Source organism: Dendroctonus ponderosae, unplaced genomic scaffold (genome assembly GCF_020466585.1).
Source record: "Dendroctonus ponderosae isolate FM_Combo_2020 unplaced genomic scaffold, Dpon_F_20191213v2 Dpon_F_20191213_8, whole genome shotgun sequence".
Taxonomy (NCBI): Eukaryota; Metazoa; Arthropoda; class Insecta; order Coleoptera; family Curculionidae; genus Dendroctonus; species Dendroctonus ponderosae.
In genome coordinates this window covers 8,290,976-8,311,295 of record NW_026019016.1, presented here as the reverse complement: position 1 = coordinate 8,311,295, position 20,320 = coordinate 8,290,976, and the positions used below count along the sequence as shown (strand labels likewise).

General features: G+C 30.6%; 1 long non-coding RNA gene across 1 annotated transcript; it reads right to left on the bottom strand.

Annotated features, from left to right (window-relative positions):
• Positions 1 to 12,842: 12,842 nt before the first annotated feature.
• On the bottom strand, positions 12,843 to 20,123 carry LOC109534451. Its single transcript, XR_002171635.2, has 2 exons — positions 19,630 to 20,123; positions 12,843 to 15,168 (listed from the first exon to the last, which is right to left on the bottom strand). It is a non-coding gene; the product is annotated as an uncharacterized LOC109534451 (long non-coding RNA).
• Positions 20,124 to 20,320: the final 197 nt, after the last annotated feature.

The following is a 20,320-nucleotide window of genomic DNA, read 5'->3' as shown; positions in this document are numbered from 1 at the left end:
CTGATTTATATGCTTACATGCTATTTCAAACTGTAAAAACCCAATAAAAACCTTATTGACTACAGCATTTTAAGTTATTTTTCACTAATACTTATTTACATATTCTTAATCCTCAAAAATTAGTGAGTTGGGACTTGTCCTGAAGTTTAACCATCGTATTTTATTGCCATCTAAATCATATGTTTCTCGATGTCCGAAATGTTGTAAAATGATACGAACGTGCACGTTTTATGTATTTTTACAACCCCAAAACATAATAACTAATCAGGTTTTGATTCCGAAAGTTATTGCTTCCACACCCATATGTTTCCAATGACCCTTGCCTACCGTAAACCGATTTTTGTCAACAAAAGTGGAAATAAAGAAAAAAACACTAAAGTCTTTAAGTGTTTATTATAACTTACAAATAAGTATATTTCCTCAAGTAAAGCTGAGTAAAGCGTCAAAGATAAATTTGTTCAAATATTTACACACGTGCGATACTGCATCTAACCACCTGCCTCTTGAAATTACTTTAAGCTAAATAAGATACACTTTTGAAAAGTATTATTTATGAGTTCAATTGAAATGTGGAAAATAACACCCGTATATCTGAATAGGGTTGTCAGTTATTAATTAATTAATGGATTGGATTGGATAATAAAACGTGAAATTAGAAATGTAATTCGAATTATCGATTATTATTATTTTTTGTCGTATGCAGTGTATTATACAATACTATCAACATATGTATTTTGAAATTCACCAAAATTCTAAAGCAGTATGGAGAGTGTAGAGAATTTATGAAAACATGTAAATGTTACCCATAATTTATAATCGATTTATAGAGAGTGCTTGTTTGTTGTTAACTAACAGGAGATCCTTACAATAATACGTTGAGTGTGTGAGATCAGAAGAGAAGATCTTAAGTAAAAAAAATATTTTTGGCAATTGACACTTGTTTCTATTGAAAAACGTGCCTTTTTATTTATTATTGGTATTTACTAAATATGAATGAAACAATTCAAACAGTATTAAAAGAATTCGTAAATTTGTAGATTTTCTTAACATTTACGCGTTCCAAAATGTTCCCTTATGTAGGAAACTATTATTTTAATTTTCCTGATAGAAAGACACTATTAATATCCGCAAAAAACAAAGGAACACCCTACCTGCTCAACAGAAACTTTTAGTTTTAAGTACATTTATCAAGTTCAATATCTGCATTTGAATTAGTTCATTTGCAAAGCAAACAAATTTTCTGTGCGTAAAATAAAATTCCTCTGTCAACACTTGAAATATGTTCATGGATTTTTCCTTCGGTTATAGTGGCAGCATAATAAAACAACGACACCCTCATCCAGATTTCCTATCCAGGTTTCCTATATTATATAAATTTTTCATATTAATTTCCATTTGAACGTTCCGCAGTATCTTATCAGATGCACTTCCTTGGCGCATTCGGTTTAAAATCGGCCTTACTTGATAATCGAGACGTATCAAATGTATTTGTGTAATCATAAAATTTGCTGCAAGTTATTTCTTAATGGTTTCCTTGCTCTTTGACACTAAAAGCGCAACATAATCGTATGACAATATTCATGTAGGTTGTTTCTCTTGCCGATAATAAAATACAATGTAGCAAAAGTACCTTAAATACTACAAATGATGTTGTCGTTCGTGATAAAAAAAAGTAAGCAGGAGTTGAAAATATTTACCTAATTAAACTGTGTATAATTTGCTCTGCATATTAGAGCTTTAGTCACATTTACTGTTTGTTGTAATAAATCTATTTTGTTTTATTAGAGTAAAAATCAATTAGAGTTGTTTCATAAATGTGTTTTTTAGACTTTACTTCATAACCATATAAAGTTTTTTAAATCTATGAATGGTATACATTTGCTTACACAGTAAAACTTGCTCGTCTACTGAGAGGAAGATTTCTGCTTGCGTTATTTTCAAGTTTGATGCATCTCTGTATATCTACTATAATTGAACTTCAAGTTGAGTACAATTGGGTCGCGAAAAGTGTTCCTAATTTAGCTCGGTTTGATGCTATAAATGTTGAAATAATAACGACTCAATGACAGTATTTTTTGAATTATTGTGATTTTAGCTAAAAAACGTTCAATAAAACTGATGTTTTTTTTCAGCTGATATCATTTGAAGAAATGCTTCAACATGAACTAAATTTTATGTGAACAGTGTCGATAATCAAAATTAATACAAATGTTAGTTTTCCAGATATTCTCATTATTTTAATTAATTCAATTATCGGCCGCTATATTTCTACTCACTTTTCACGCAAAACTAATTTCTATTTTAAAATGCTTTGAAATCTGATCATTAGTAGGAAACTCTTTAATATTTATTGATGAAAACTTGAATCTCTAATTAACTTATTAGGTTTACTTTATTATGCTTGATTACAACATCATTAGCGCATTATTTGTACACGTACACAAATCATCAGTAGGTAAGGTTTGCGATTTCCTAAATGTAAATTTTTTTATTTTTTTGGTGCTCTAAATGTCGAAAATTTGCTTTTATTTAACACATGCTATATTCTATTAAGGTGTGAATTGCACACAGCCTATCAGTAGATACTTATAGGCTCGTATACATGTCATCTTGCAAGAACTGAATTTCGAAATCGAGTTTATACACGAAAAACATATTTTATACACTTCCCCTTATTTGAATTGAAACTTTATCGAGGTAGAATTACGTTGTAATAATTTTTTTCCGGACGCAGGATATTTACATAAGAATTATGCACATCCCTCCCCTGATATTTATTTAATAATTATCGCATGTGAGAAATAATCAACAAGTTATAATACCCTTTAAAGGGGCAATGTATTTACAAAGCAACTGTCAGGTACTTATCAGGTCAATTTTTTGTATTAAGAATACGACTCGTAGAAAATCCTTTAGAACGGTTAAAGGAGAATATTAGCTGAATGTTCACTTTACTTTACTTGATTTTTTACTTTCTTAAACATGTAAATATATTAGTTTATGGCAGCCAAAGATGAGTCGCATACTTTTAGCTTTCTGCTGTTTTTCTTACATTAAAGTACCCAACTCAAGGTGCACTTTGATATTAATATTTATGTTTGGAAATAAGCTACAAATACCGGGAATCTAAAAGATGTTGCATTTAAAGATATATTATACTGATATTGTTGTCTACAATGCTTCACTTTAAATCGATTTCATTTTCATTCGTGCTAAGTTTCCTTTTTGTAAAATTGTTTGTCCTATTATAAATTACCTTTGTTCTCAACACACTTTTGTGTCTTGGTATTATACTATCAAATCATAGCTCACATCATCAGGAAGTAACTAGAAAATGATGTCAGATAGACAAACAATGCAAAAGGCAATTAATCTCAATTTTTTTGGTTTAATAAAATAAATCAGGAAAAAAATATACACTGTGGATTGTGGCAACAATTCCGCATAGCTGAAGATGGAGGGCCTCATAAGAGCTAGAAACAGAGTACTGAACAGACAAATTGAGGAAAAAGATTCAGACCAGACACAGATGTGATATTCTGTTCTGTTTTCAAATCCTTTTGTTCTTAAAATTAGCAATCAGAATTCAAGCTGATCGCTTTTTTCATTAATATTGGGAAATCACGTCATCTGTTCCGCTATTATTAGATCCATATTAGGCATTAGAAGCATCTAGACGCTAGCTATCAAAGTATCCAAATTCTGAGTAAAACTAACAGTTTTTGCATTTCGTTGAAGTTCTAATGAACAACATGATTTTCATATTTGTTTGGCTGGTGTTCTTGGCTCGTGTTACATGGGACAGAATGGGAAGTTTTTTGCATTTTCAGCAACATACCACAAATCGGTCCGACAAAAAGCTCAGCTGAGCTCAAGCATATCGGACTCGTGCCTTAAAATATGTTTTTAATTAGGCAGCTGGCAGACTGCTAATATGCTTAATACAAATGGAAAATATTTTGTCTAGTCAAGCAGATATTCTCTCAAGTTTGTAATGGAGGAAATTGCTATGGAAAATTTTCGAAAAAGATTAAACCATATTTTAGTTAAAATTTTTGGCCCTGTGTTAAATGTTTGCTGAATCAATAACACCTCTATATAGTGAAGAATTCTTTATTTCTCCATAGCTGAATATTCAACTAAGATTTCAAGGCAGCGATACTACAGAAAAAATAGTGGAATCTATCAGGAATAATAAGAAAAACAATATTTTAAAGTTTTACTTATTGATAAAAAACACAAACCTTAGACAAGACTAAAACGTTTCTGAAACACGCTTCTATTTACTTAGGCAAAAACTCATTACGAAGCTTCTTCTAAAGCGTAATCTTCAAAAAACCTGGAGAAGAACTGGTTTGAAAATAGATCCATAACAAAGAATCTTTAATAAGCGGAATTTAGTCCAGTTAAATCTATTTTCTTAACACTCACAAAAAAAGTTTGAATTTAATTGTATACGTTTCTACTTGTTTGAATATTTCTTGTCATTTATATATTTCAATTGCTATATGATATATATTATTAATAGTCTTCAAAACTCTTGGTGTCGCTGTTGTGTGTCTGCTTACTTGGATAGAAGACTAAAACTGCGGAGTAAAAGTAAATAATTTGATCGACTTTGATTGATTTTTGATCCACTCTATTTAAAATATGCTTAATTATCACAACTTCTTTTACGAAAAATATTAGAAACGCTCAACTTTTATATTGTTCATGTACGTTTGGAAATTTTTCATCACATTTTTTAGTGATTTTTAGAACCTTCCGAAAATTTATAGTGAATTGAACTTTGAAAAGAACTAAATACTCGAGTTGAATTTGTCCTTAGGTAAAATAACATTTATTTGCGATTTAGTGTTTCCAATTATTTTATATATTGTAGTATATTTTTTGCAATGCACAAGAAAAACGTATTTCTTTTATCGCGGCATGTTGGTGTGGGTATTTAGTTCAAATATTGCTATTTGGTTCAGTTCGTAAGTTCATATCTGCAACTGAAACAAAATTAAGTATTTTTCAGCTGCCAGAATTTACTAATTTTGTGTGTGATTTGTTGTAGCAACTGTTATGAAAAGTTTTCTGCATCTCATCAGCTTTTTTCTTTTGTATTTTTTCAGGAAAAGCAACATAACTGATAGTTGTGTCGGAAATGCATGTATCGTTTCTATTTTTATTTCGCCTTCATTTGCAGTGAAGTTTTTATTAATATTAAATAATACAAAAAAATTTCCATAACAGTTTTCATTTTTGGCCGTTTGTCCTGCATTTTAAATATGGCGTATGCTTACGTTCATTTACGGTTGACTGCATTATAAAGAGAAACCTGTTAAAATATCCTCATATGATGAACAATTCCATATGTTCCCTTTATAGGCAATCGAAATGTTTTCACATTTGCGTATATGTACTTACAATATCTTCCTACAGTTTAGTCTAAACTAAGGAAAATTTGATTATATGTAGTGATATTGCACTGTCCCAGGCCTTCATGATGGAGATAACTAAAATAGTGTTCAGCGCCCTGGAAACAATCCTTGAACGAAAGTTTTGCCAACAAGTTCTTAAGTAGAAATTTTAACGAAAAGTCAGCACGTTGGATCTTATAGTAACCATTAGGTTTTTTCTCATAATTTAAAATTTTTAATTCAAGTAAATCTTCAAATATTCACTATTTGCGTCTATGTTGTTTCTGAGCGTTGTGGAAACTATCCACTTTTTATTAACCACCACATCAAAGTTTGAATAGTAGGTACTTTTAAACATTTTCGAATTAGAACGAGCTCGTGTATTTGCGTTCATTAAAAAGTTATTGGATGTTTTATAAACCACTCAGTTTATTCATTTATCTGATCACCATTAACAGTGATCGGCAATGTATAAGTACTTCCAAATGATTGTAAAATAGCTTCTGCTTCTGACACCATTGAGCATGATATTTTATACGTATTAACGCAATATGTTTTTGGCTTTTTATTCCTTTAGTACACGTAATAAAGCGTTTATTTTTGACAAATCCGATCCGGAAGATTCATATTGTCTGCAACAAAGAGAGGTAATATGATCAAATTGATCACGCTACTTTATTTGATACTTGAGGGCGTATTGTTGGTTGATACAAAAGTTTTGAAATTAATGCGCTATGCTCTTAGCCTGAGTATAATCTCCGCATTTAATTATTTAGTGTGTTATTGAACCACCTTTAAAATATTTGAGAGGCCAGTAATTTTGATTAGTTGCCTGACATATTATTAAAATAAAAAATACGAATTGAAAAGTATGCCAAACACGTATCATTATTAATAACCCAATATGCTAATACGGTTCGAGTAACAAAAGGAAATATAATTATATATTATGACGGGCAAATATTGAAACGTGTCCTTCAAAACATCAATTAATGAAAATCATAATGTTATCACAAAGGAATCGAACACCACATCGAATCGGATTGATTAAGTTTAATGAAATATGACATAACGTATGCACTCGCATTATGCCGACTTTCAGCAAAATGACTTGCGGTTTTAAAGCTTTTCTCTCCTTCAGAATCCACCTACATGTGTGTGATATTAAATGTTTTAACATTTTGAAATGCTTGAATTATGCGCTAATCAAAATTTACAATCTTTTTTTGATTTTTGAATAAGTGAACCACACACAGGTTTCAGCTCCTTCCTTCGACTTTGAAATATTTATTTTTGTTTATGTCTATCGAACTTGACGACAAGAAGATTTTTTTCACATGCGTTTCTGTGTCACTCAATTTAGTAACAAACATTATTAGAATTTTGTTTATGAAAGAGCACGCTACTCTCGTTCTGTTATTATTCGTGTCAATGGCAATTCATATGGAAATAAATAAGACTTAAGGGTTTCCGTCGTAACAATAAAGCCCTTGAAATTTACTGGCTGCCATTAAAATTTTTATGTATTTTTACGAACTCACTTCTGAAATTTGAGCTTTCTGGTTTTGGGAGCTTTTTGGGTTTAATGACTAATTGCTGTTTAAAGTGTTTACTTGTTTTTCATTTTTTAATAGCTTGTCAACTGGCAGTATTTTTTAAATTTAAATATTACAGGTTTCATTATTAGCTAGAGTTTTATTTGCAATTTACTTGTTTTTCATTTTTTAATAGCTTGTCAACTGGCAGTATTTTTTAAATTTAAATATTGCAGGTTTCATTATTAGCTAGAGTTTTATGTGCCACAAAGATGAGCAGAGGCTTAGGAAGTAGGAGCGTAAATAGAAATGTTTTTAAAACCTTTATAAAATGTGCGCAAATTTATTGCATTTAATAAAAGAACTACGTGAGGTTATGAAATGGGTTTTCTTAAAGTCCTAGTTAATAGAGTATCCTAGAGAGAACTGATTCGCTCTTATATAAATATTTGCACATTTGCTGTAATTGATAATGAACTTTTTTTAGCAACATGGTTTTAATCATGCATTGTTCGTATTTCAGGCAGAATTAATAAAAGGAACATTTTCTTACTAATTTACAGTAAACTGATCTGCCAGCAAATTGTTGCCTAAATTATGATATGTTTAGTTTGCGCTTATATGAAGCAATAATAAAAAGTCGCTTAATGGAAATAAGAAGCATGGAGTGGATTAGTGCTTTTTCACTCAGTAATTATTAATTTTCAAATAATTACACTACAAATTTAAATTTTGAATTATTTAATTCGAATTGTTCGGTTATGGAAAGACTCGAATCAATTCAATTAACGTTTAAAAATGTTTCCAATTAATTATACACCACGATAGAGGAAAAAGCGATTGCAAAATATTTGATACAAAAGAATAATTTATTTTAATATCGGCAAATACCAATAAATAATTTAATGAAATGAATATAAAATAATTATTAATATCCGATTAGGATTAACGAATCGGGCTTTATTTAATTATAATTATAATTATTATTATTACTTTTAATAATTTATTTTGGAATAAGAAAATTAATTTCATTCATTCGACTCACAGTAGGTACATCTACGTGTCTCAATTGCATTGCTATATTTAAATTCTCTAAATAATTCAAATTATCGTATCAATTATTCAATACTAGATATGAGTATTGTCTTAATTATTTAGAAACATTCGATTATTCGCATCCTGTTCAAGATACATATGCTATTGAGAATAAAATTTAGGGCATTTAATATTTTACCGTTTACATTACTCCTAGTCTTCTAATCAAAATCAAATCAAAAGATGCTTTATTGCCAAAGAAAATCGGAAGTTTCTTTTACTGACAAAGTAAATGATTCATTAGAAAACACACAAAAAAAACCGCAAAATCAGGAGACTTATTTTTAACAACTAGATTCATATGCAGATCGACTTTATATGCTAGTGACTTATACATGGTGTCCTGAAATTAGGTGACCAAACTGAAACAGTGAAATCTGCTGAAATTCTGACAGTTTTAATTTTAGATCCAGATTCAGCATTTCAAAATTATCAAAGTTCCTAAAATTTACGTTTGGAAGTACAACCGTTAAGAAATACTTTGCAAAAAAACCCTACTACTGGGCCCCTTAGTATAAACTTAGAAAAATACCTGCAAATCTGGTATAATAATCTGGTAAATATTTACAATTAATGAATAATAAGCACGTATGGATGTTCAATCATCTAGATGCTGTTATACTCATATTATGTATACCTACAATGTTACGGTATATTGAATAATGCATAAATAAATAATTAAATAAATCTTGATCTGGACCACTTACAGCTTAAAGGGCGGGGGACGGCAAAAACCAGGAATAGTCGGATGGATCCTGGCAACTGAAATTCCCTAATACGAATCGTTTGGCAAAAATCATTTTTTAATGTCTTAACTTTTGAAAAATACCGCGAAATCTAACCTGGTAGGCCAGGACCACTTGCGACCTCTTATAAATATAAATAATAAATATGATTCACATACCTGAAGACACTTTAGTCTGGATTCTGGGGTATTATTAACTTTAACAGCAGCAAACATTTTAATTTACAGCAGAAAAACACTAATAATTGATATCTTAGCTTCGAAGATAATTAAAGGTGTGTTCGCAACAGAACACCACAAGTTTGCATAATAAAGAAATCTGACTATTTAATAATTAATATTAAAAAACTGAGCGAGAAAATAGAGAAAAGTTGAGCAATTCGATATAATACAAGAACCGTTTAGTTCAGGGTGTAATTGAAAACAGGAAAACCGCAATAGTTCATAGAAAATACAGTACACGACACAAAACCTGTAGTTCACAGGAGAACGACATTTAGCTTCCATTTATCCTGTACAAAATCCCGCCCATACATTGAAATACATTGAAAGAGAACCTATATTGGAAGTTTGCCCTTCGAACCACTCTCGGATTCTCGAAGCTCCAAAAGTGAGTATTATGACTGTTGAATGCCTCTTGAAAAGGTTGATCCAACCATAAAATGCTTTTTAAATCATGTTGGTAGCTTAGAATCCAACTTTATTTTCATTTATTATCCTGACTGCGTGTAATTGTTATTATATTCTTTTCCTGCTTGGATTTCAAAGTGTAAAATACTTTTTTCATATCGGTTATTTCATAACGTTTCGACGAGACAACAGCGCCATCATGAGATTTAAAATTCATACAAACTCATAATTGAAGCTTGAGGTTCGAAGACAGCAAAGACCTAAAAGAATCCAAAGACCTAAAAGAAGACATTCACTAGTTTTACTACATACTAGGTAAAAGTAAAAATGTTTACAATAGATTTAGAGATATTGGAAATATTTTTATAAAACAGTGATATTTTTAAAGTCATTTAGTTGGCAAACGGTGCGTCTGAGCGAAGTAAATTAAGCGTGCATTTTCTTCGTAAAATACTTCATATTTCCACAATTTGTCCACAAAAGATTGATCTATAATAAAAAAAAAAGGTTAGAGCTTTTTTTGTACTTGTAGCGCCCCAAATAATACGTCTATGATGAAATTCAACCAATTCAATTTGAGTTTTAATTTCAGATCGAGATTCAGCATATCAAAATTACTAAAGTTTCTACAACTTAGGTTTTGAAATTCAACCGTTTAGAAATAATTTGCAAAAAACCCTGCTACTGGGCCCGTCTTCAAGAAGGGCCTCCGTTGGAAATATTTTTCGACACATAATTATTTGAAAAATTAATATGATTGTTGAGAGCAGATTTCAATGTTTCAGTTTGCCCACATAATTTTGGGACACCCTGTATAAACAACAGTTTGCTTTAGGAAAACTAGAAACCCCATAAAATTTTAGTTGATCTTTTAAATTAACCAAATGGAACCTACTTCACCCCCCATGTGTTACATGGATCAGGCACCCGTATTAAGTTCTATAGCATTTTGAAATCCATTACGAATTTCAGACAAGTAGGTAAAAACCTGCCAATCAATGGCGTCAAAATGCCATGTAACTCAACTCTTCGTCCCCTTATTAGTATAATGATATTAACCTGTTTAGCAAGATAATATCAAGTTCAGCTGTGAATGATATTTTCTGGCAAATTCTCGGAAAGTCTCGTTCAACTTCGAATGTAAATGTAACTCAACGGTATCCAGAAAATAAGTTAACTTTAAGTAGCTTTCTATCTTCTGGATCAATCAAATCAATAATTAGTTGGAGAAAATCTATTTTTGAATTGCTGTTCATGGTATCAGTTATACACATTATACTTAAAAGGAATTATGTATTTGCAAAACGCTGGTCAATTTTTTTTGTTTATGCATTATTCTTTTGTACTTGAGGATTTCCTCCGCTTTGAAAGAAATAGACATGGAACATTAATTTATTAAATATTTTATTTGAATATTTTGCGAGCCAATTATTTCACGTCTTTGCTTACGAATTCATAATTAGTAATTTTTTCAATATAAACAACAAATCCATATTTTAATTTAGCTTTTATCCAGCTATAGTAGTGAATAAACCAACAACATCTAAACTTCCGTGAAGCTTGGTAGGATTAATATATTTTAATATGTAGTTAGCTAAACAACAAAAAAATTTAAAAATGTTTATAAAAATTTATAATGCGAACCACTGGTCCAGTTTGTGTATTTTTATAGAATGTGTGTTTAGTGGCTATACTGAATTAATTAAGATCTTTTAAGATTAAAAAGTTTCTCGACGCCGTTTAATTGCTTACTAGATAGGAGATGTATTACTGGAAACTTGTTTCCGATAAAAAAAATAATGTTTTCAATTTTTCAATTTTCTTTCAATAGCAATCTTTAATTTTGATTTTACTTAATCTATAAAACTGAATAATCTCTCTAATTAAAACGTTGCTTTTGCTTGCTAAGCTTCTCCTGAAATTCTTGTTACTCTGTTATTTTTGTATACAGATAAGTAAGTCTTTTGGGATGATATTATAACCGACATGAATTGTTATTGTTTTACCAATAAGGATAATGAATGCCGCCATAGCAAGATTTCACTAATATATTTCTTCAAATTCTTTATATTTGTACATTGAAAAATAAAATTACTAAAGGTGAAATTGCATCTTCAGTAGATTGTATTGTTGATAAACGATCGCAAGAAAGTGTTTGTGGTGCTATTTTGTTCTTTTGCTTGCACTCACTTTTCAAAAGTTTATATATATGTACTCGTATATAATAATAAATAAATAAAATAAATATACTTAATTAATTAATTTTGGAGATGTAGTCACGATAATGTTTATAAAATAAATATACCATTTGTACCAGAAGTTTGTTTAAAGTCAAGTGGAAAGTTGCTTAACCGACGCTCCATCCATCAGTGAAAACTTTCATGCCAAAACACTTCTGAAGATGCAAGTTGCTAGTGCTTGCAAACCGTCACACAGAAATTCTTTTCTACGACGGTCTAAAAGCTCGAAAAACTCGCCAGTTTCAAGCAGTTACAAGTAGTTGAGAAAGAAACAGTCACTTGCATTACTGAGATTTATTTAACTGCAACATCATTTTCTTGATGCCACGACTAACGATACAAAAATAAGCCAATTAAAATAAAAAAATACTGTATATATAAAACCAAGTTTAAAACATCATTAATCAGGAAACAACCAATAATAATAATTAATACATTTTTATAAAGGTTTCGTGAAATAACAGTTCTCCTAAAAAGCTTGAAGATCTGATCAAAATTCCAACTATTCCAAATGAACAAAATAAGGGAAAAAATACTCAAGAGCATTAAATAGGATGTCGCCAGACATTTGAGATGACAGATTGAGATGCAACATGGAAATGATCCAAATTTAAATTTATTAAGTCAGGTTAGAGACCATTAAATTCTTGGGCTGGACACGAGTCGTGGCATGTTTTAATAAAGCGACCGTGGAAATTAGCTTTGCTGCAATCTTAATTGATACCAATCCAGGGACAGGAAATCGGTCTTTTTATGAACTGGAAGGTTTTTTCGTTTATTTAATTGAGAAATTTTGAAATGAGAGACAGCCATAAATCAGTTTCTGGAACCTTTTGATCCGAATGGGATGGAAAATTTCTTCAAATAACAGTCGCAGTTGAGCATTATTTTCAATCATGCTACACAGAGAACTGGAGAATACGGAACATAAAACCTATTGCACATTCCAAGACAAGTCGAGCAAAAATGCTGGAATTATTTCAATACATTTAGGTTTCAAAAGGTGTTAAAGAGCCACATTTTTGCCACCTTTTGCTCTTTATGAATGAATGGTTTCCTTAATTCAATAATAAAGTGCAACTTTATCAATTTACCAGTAAACTATTCATCTTCTGTTAAATATTATTAATCAATAATATACTCTAGTTACCAATATTCGCTGTGGCGTTTTTAGATGGATTTTTTGAGCAACTATTATAACAATGATGGGCTTTATTTGAAACAGGAGCAAACCATTTAATACTTGTGACATTCATATAACTGATGTGTACATAAAAATACAGCAAAAAATAAACATCACACCATGATTAATGAATTATATCCCATATTGACTAACAAGACTATTGCCATATTCGAGATGTAATCATGCTTTAATAATAAAGAATCAGGTAATTTTCTAGTTTACATTGGACCAATCAGTGCTGCTATACAGCCTCTCCACGTTGGATTTGATTGGTCGTTGACGATTTCACATAATTAGCAATATTGCCGCCTTTGCTTTAGGTAAGGGAAAGGCTTTGTTTATTTCAGCCATGAACAGTTTATACTAAATATCCCAGGTGAATTGATCACACTAAAGAACGACTGTATTTCAATTGATGATCAATCCGACGCTTAAATTGATAAATTATAATATATTGTTTTGCGTTTGCAAAATAACCACTGGATAATTATGCAACAAATACGCTGAACGATGGCGTTATGTTGGTGGTAAAACCTACCAATTTGCAACTTAATATGAGTCAATCAGAAGGAAACTTTTAACAATTACTCACCCGATTAACCGCCACGTAAACCTGGACAAAATCGTAAACATCACTGTTTGTTTAATGGTTAATTTTATGAGCAACAGACATTTAACAATTATCACACAGAAGCTTTATTACTATAAAAAAGGGCGAGGACCAAAGGGGTATTTAGCGTTCTAATCAAAAAATTTAAAAAAGTTATAGTAATCGACCGAAGTTACGCCTTTGTATCATGTTTAACAAATAGATCAATATTTAAATATGCATTAAATATGTGTAAAAAAATACGACTACTTACTAGACGACTTTTCAATATCAATCAATATTTTCAACCGAAGCTGAAGCGGAATTTAAAATTTACGTCAGTTTTCGACAACAGTAACTTTTGAGAATATTTTTTCACTGCATCTATTCTACTTTACCTTTTTACACTTTCTTTCTTCAACTCCTCGGTTTTTTTAGCCACTGTTTCTTACTGTTAATATTGCTGTTTTACTTCTTTTGCGATCATACTGCTTAACCGTTTTTTGTATGCTTAATTGCTTAGTTTTTTTGTAGAGACTTGCTCTTCAATGTTCAATGAAAGTCATATTTTGTTGAGTTAGAAAATTGTTCTAAATAATCATTTCATAATGAACCGCGCATTATATACTAAATTGCCAATAAATACACTATTAATGAGCATTTTGTGGATTGTCAATTACTACCAGTAAGGGAGAGTAAGGAAATTTTTTTACTTGTGATTTTTTGCAAAGGTGATTTGAAAGCTATGGGTGAAATAAAGTGCTACTATGTAGTTTAGGCAATCAATTACACTCTTACCTTATAAAATATTCAAAGTTTTATAAATTAGAAACAAAATAAAATGAACATACAGTTAATACAAAGTGTTACAGAGAAACGTACCCATTCATGGGACAGCTGTAACAAATACGAGAGACAAATGTAACAATGTATCTTTATATTACCTCAAAAATCTTCATTTTAAGGAAACAATTTAAAAGCAATATAATACGTATGCGAATCAAAAAGTCTTGGTTTCATAAAAGTAAAACCACTACATAATTAATGGATTTCGTCGGCTAGAACCATTCGAAACGAAATGCATGAGCACATTTTTTGTGTGCCACATTTGTTAGACTGAATCCACGTAACTCTTGAACTTTTGATTGACTTTGAAAAATATCAATAAAATAATAATCTACTGGGGTACAATTGCAACATGTTCCAAATGTTTCTGGAAAACATGCAAATGTAGTGATTATACAAAGGCTATCAAAATATAAAAATTTTACTTGCGCATACCAAAAATTAACAATTCCAACTAGTAACTCGCTAATCTCAAGTAAACCATGGAACTACCGGTTATTGTCTTTATGTCAATGTTTGTTTATTTGTGAGATCATGGTACTATAATGGTACCCAAATCTTCTCTACTCTTGTTGAGAACTAAAATTTTAATTTTCAACAATTCAAGTCTTTACAATATTTTCGGATTGGATTTCGCTTTTTAATGGATGAAACAGACACTAAAATAAAATTGAAAAATTCATTTTCAACTCAAGCTGAAGCAAGAAAAATGAGTCAAAGACCTTTTCAATTAGCATATTATGGCAGTTCATCCCAAGTATTTTGTTTAAAGAAAAAAAATTAAGCTGATATGACACCATAACAAAGGTCATCAGACTCGTGGGCGTTGGCAAAGATGCTGTCAAAATGTAGTCAGGTGGGCCTGGGTCTGGTCCGTCAGCGGTCCTCGAGAGCATCACTCTAAAAGCATTACAACTCCTTTTACATGTTTCTTGTCGATTCTTGAATTAGAAATTAACAGCTCTTAAGAAGGCACTTCTTAAAACCCGACACGATTTCAATGGGCACTGAAGTACTTATGCTCCAAAGGCTTAAATGCGTTAGACAAATAAGACAAGTTGTACCATATTGTATGTTAAACAAATGGGAATATGGGTATATTGCTTAAATTTATTTTTTCCATTATCTGCTAATTGCAATATGTAGTAAATGAAACGTAGCCGCTGTCGGATATAGAAAATTTCCAACTTCCTGTATTTAGAGTTCACTTAAACTTTTAATTGTATAGAGTAAGTTATGGTAATCATTTGGTTCCACTTTAGAATAAATTTATTTTCACGCGCAATATAAATGTCCAGTTTTGAAAACTTTTCAGCTAATAATGTATGTTTTAAGGTCACGCAAGTAACATTCTAGAACAATGCAACTTAAACCTTCCAGCTGTCATAAAATCTGAAAGTTTCTCTTAGTCTAAAGTGTGGTATTGTTTAGTAAGAAACACCGTAATAATTATCCTAATTGGGTTTTAACAAATTTTGTTAATTTCACTCCAGTTTAAACAATTAGAATTACCTACTTTTTAAACAGTGGGCCGAGATACAACAAGGACTGAAAATTTGTTACAAATTGAACACTCGAATGTTTGCAATAAAAATGGCTCTTATGTAAAATAATTCACACATTTGGTTTGTTAATAAATCGATTTGAACGAAAGTTGTTTCAAAATTATAATGGAAATTTTTAGTGATGTAAAATATGTTAACTGAAGGTTTTATCACCAACAGGACCAACAAGTATTAGAAATATTATTTTAGATCGGAATAAGAAACTAATAAACGTCAATTTTAATGCCTGTTACATTATTGTGAAATTTGAAGATGGTAATTTTAAAGTCAGATATTTGAAAAAATAAAGCTTTCAAGTTATTTAATCATCGAAAACTATATTTTCCTTTTCCATACCAATCTTTTTTAATTTGAGTTTCCTCGTATAACTTCACAACATTTAAAAGTTGTGGCTGTCTAAACAGTTATCCGTTTCTTCACGGTTTTTAACCTTAAAACATTGGCTTATTAAAAAAATTGTATTCTTCACTGTGGTTCCAAAATCATCAAATCTTAAGTTCAATACCTTGAGCTCGGATTTCTGCAGCTCTTCTCAGAATTTTCGATATATCACGCTGTATAACATTAAGTTTAAATTTGCAAAGTGGTTTTTTAAATAATGAATAAAAAATGTACTTTCAACACCCTTAATTTTCGAAATTATCCATTTTCGGCTAGGGCACGTTAATTGTAATGTTGCCGGTTATTTTACGGATTAAGAATTTTGAATTGTTAGTGAATCACCCTGTATATACTACTCATTCAAATATCTGTGTTTAAAAATTGTCAAATTTAATTGGATATTATTACAAGTGATTTTCTAAGCCACTTCTAAACCGACCGCTAAAACTTTCCTTTGACAATATTGAAATATGAAACAAAGCAATCTGAAAAAAAATTAGGAATCTGATCACACGGGTGGTAACACTCATTACCAACGTCTTGAGAGTATGAAAAAATCTAAAGTGGCCACTTGACTACCATTCGGTAAATTCGAATGTAATCTTATCCGAAGTACACCATAAACATAATTTGTGTTGAGGTAATCATTTAACGTGAATAATCGCAGAAAAGTAATAAAACACAAAATGAAGTCGTAAATCTAAATGTTCGTGACGTTAAAAGTGCAATAAAGTCAAGTGTGGCATAAAAATTCCCTGCTGCAGTTTCAAGTTCAGTTCAAATTGATTATTTAATTAGATTTCGTCTGGAACGTGTATTTTATTGTCGATAGCAAAAGCCCAAAATAGATAATTTGTCCTGACAGAGTTTAGGTACATAATTGATTTTAAAGTTTAAAATTTTGTTGTCCAGAATTTGCTAACATGAAGATTGTCCTAGAGTTCAGTGAGTCTTGATGATATAAACTGGAAGCAGCAAATAAGTAGCAGATAAATCGCCAGACACTTTTGCTTTTTTATCTGATATTCATCAGAACATGAGAATATTTCTCCCTAAATTTTCTGGGCGTTGCTTAGAGCTGTAAAATAGAACAGAGTCAGATTTATGTATTATTAAGTATTTGTTGAGATAGTTTGTTTAAGAGAGTTGAGTCTAATTAATTAAACCAGCATGCACATTGTGGCAGTCTAAACTAAAACAATATTTTTGAGTTGAAACTGAGCTCAACCTAAAGGCATTAAGTGTTTTTTCTTAAAGAAAGAGCCAGAATTTAGTTAGATTTTATTGAAAATTTCAACAGAATCAGATTTAAACAAGAATTTTAATGCGTGATGAAAAATTCAAGTCCTTCAAAAATTCAAAAGTACTCGGCATCGAAACAAGTATCGAATACCTACTTGTATTTACTTGTATCGAATCATCCCCATCGATGCGTAGACCGGTGCAGACTAGGAGTGATTTGTAAAGATTTTTTAAGACATTCCAGCAGTCTTTCCATCATTACCAAAAGAGAGTCAATATAGTTTAAAACGCACTGATACACCGAAAATGCGTTTTGGAATTCTAACACAAGATTTTTCTATCGTTATCTAGAATTTTAAATGTTTACCCCAAATGCTGTTACTTGTCTAAGCTTTGAAGTGATTCAGAAGATGAATTGATATTGTTTACTGTTTTTTATGAAAAATTAAATAATTCAAGTTGTTTTTATCTAAAATAAAAATGCTGCTTTCAGAAAAAATCACCATATTGCAAAATCAGCAGAAAATGAGTTTTATTACCTTGATCAATAACTTATATCATTAATAGGTAGGTAAAGATAATTTAATAATTATCGTTAACAGGCGCCAGTCCAACTATTTGGAGCTTCTTACAAGACTTTAATTTCCAGCAAAAGTACTTTTACATGCATGATTATGCTTATTTTCAACTTTAATAATTAGCAAAAAATCAGATTGATGGTTCTGTTTTTTGCCAAATAGTCATAAAATACATTTCATATAATTTTCAATAAGATAAAAAAACATGCAATGCTGTTATTATAAAAATTTATGTTTGTATAAGAAAGTGCTACATCCGATGTTTCCGGTGTACTATAAAAATCAAATCCCCATCACAATTCGAAGATAAATTATACCGCAACATATTCAAACAAAAAAAGCTTGACACTAAACTGCCGCACTTACGCCAACATATAGGCATGTCAGCCGCCATAAAGTGGATGGACATCGGCCTAAAAGCGGTACTTTTGTAACAGGATATCTTCTAATCCGTTTATACTACACAGGCATCACATATGAAGAAATGGTTTCAGATGGTTCAGCGTTTAAGGGCAGCCCCCAGTGACTTTGAAACGTCTCATAATTGCTTTAATACAGGGTTAAAGGCAAACAATTTTATTCGCATTTTAGAAGAAATTAATTTATTATACTCTATATGAAATTAAATACATCGAAAGGTATTGAAGCAATTGAAAATAATGAGAGAGCATTTCATTGGTGCAACCGACAGTCTCAAGAATATTGCTCTCTATTCTCTATGAATCTTAATAACAAACAATTTTTTTATCATAAAACACTCACAATTAGTGAGCAACTTATTTGTAATAATTTTGAACAATATGTTAAGATGTATTGAACTAGGATGTTGAACATTTTAAGGGTGAAAATAAGCATTAATTAATCTAATTAAAGTAGTATAACAGGTTTTCTTCTAATTCAGACAATTCAATAAAACATTTATGGTTTTTACTTTTAATGAACAGATTTTGCTGGCGAATAAGGTGATCCAAATATAGATTCCACAAATACAACACACGCTACATTATTGCATATTCTGGTTAAGCGAGAAAATATGTTACTTGCGTTATGATTTGTCATATCACAAAACAAATTTTTGCAACACATATCGACGTTCACAAATTTAAACTACTATCAATTAGCATTTTGAAAAGTCTTTCATTATTCTTTGTGCAAATATTTTCATAACTTTTGTTATATTTTAATTTTTCTTATTTGTTTATATAGATTTTAATATTTTTTAAAAGAATTCGCGTATTCCTATACTGAGAACTGAGATACAAGTCATCCGTAGGATTTTTCTTTTCAAACTATTTGAGCTAATGTACAGACGTATTACTTTTGAAAACATGTGCTGTTTTGGTTCTAAATATAAAAGGGTACAGAAGGAAGAAATAAGATCAGAAACTGGGAAAAAATTGAAACCTTTCTATAGTTTGTTCACAGCTACACAAAACATTTACGAACTATCTCAATTAGAATAAATGCATTGATTTTTTTATTCAAACAGTACAAATCAAGCCGACAAGTTTAATTTATTAGTAGGCTGACATTTATGAACATTTTAATAATTACACCGGATCGAATCAGTCAATTGAAATTTCAAATGTACTTACATATAATTAGTGGCCACTTAAACCTGCATAAAACTTGCAAAAAATACAGGATGAACGAAGTTTCATAATAGCAATGATATTTTTGCTCATGTTTTTAAACATCTTATTCATTGGGAACAAAAACTATATGAACATGTTCAGTTGAATCAACTTAAAATAACAGACGGGAACACCTTGTAACCGATAATAAAACTATAAGTTTTTGTTCGATAAAACTCTGAAATCAATAGCCTAAAAGCCCGTTTACACGCTCAAGCCATCTGAACGATTTGGCTTGCCCAAGCCAGATCTGTGCAGATAAACTGAACGAAAATCTGGCGTTTACACGTTCAGTTCGTTTTACACAGATGTGAAGGAAGACCACCCAAACGTGCATTGTTGCCAAGATGGAACATTTGGACGAAGAGTTCATTCTTGCAACGGCTGCAGTGTGTAATTTAAAAAAAAATGAACTTAAAAACTAGGAAGGAAATGGTATAAAACATGGTTGCTGAATAGGAATTTCTTTAGACTTTAGACAAAGGTCTACATTTTTTTTCCCAATTAAAATTTATGGCTTTCCTTTTCTATTCACCCTGAACCATAAGGCTATACGCTCACCCGTAATAGTATAAGAATTCCCGTGCATTTTTGGCAGTGAGTTACAGAAAATCTACTTCTTGTATTTGATTCAAACTTGAAAAATTGGATA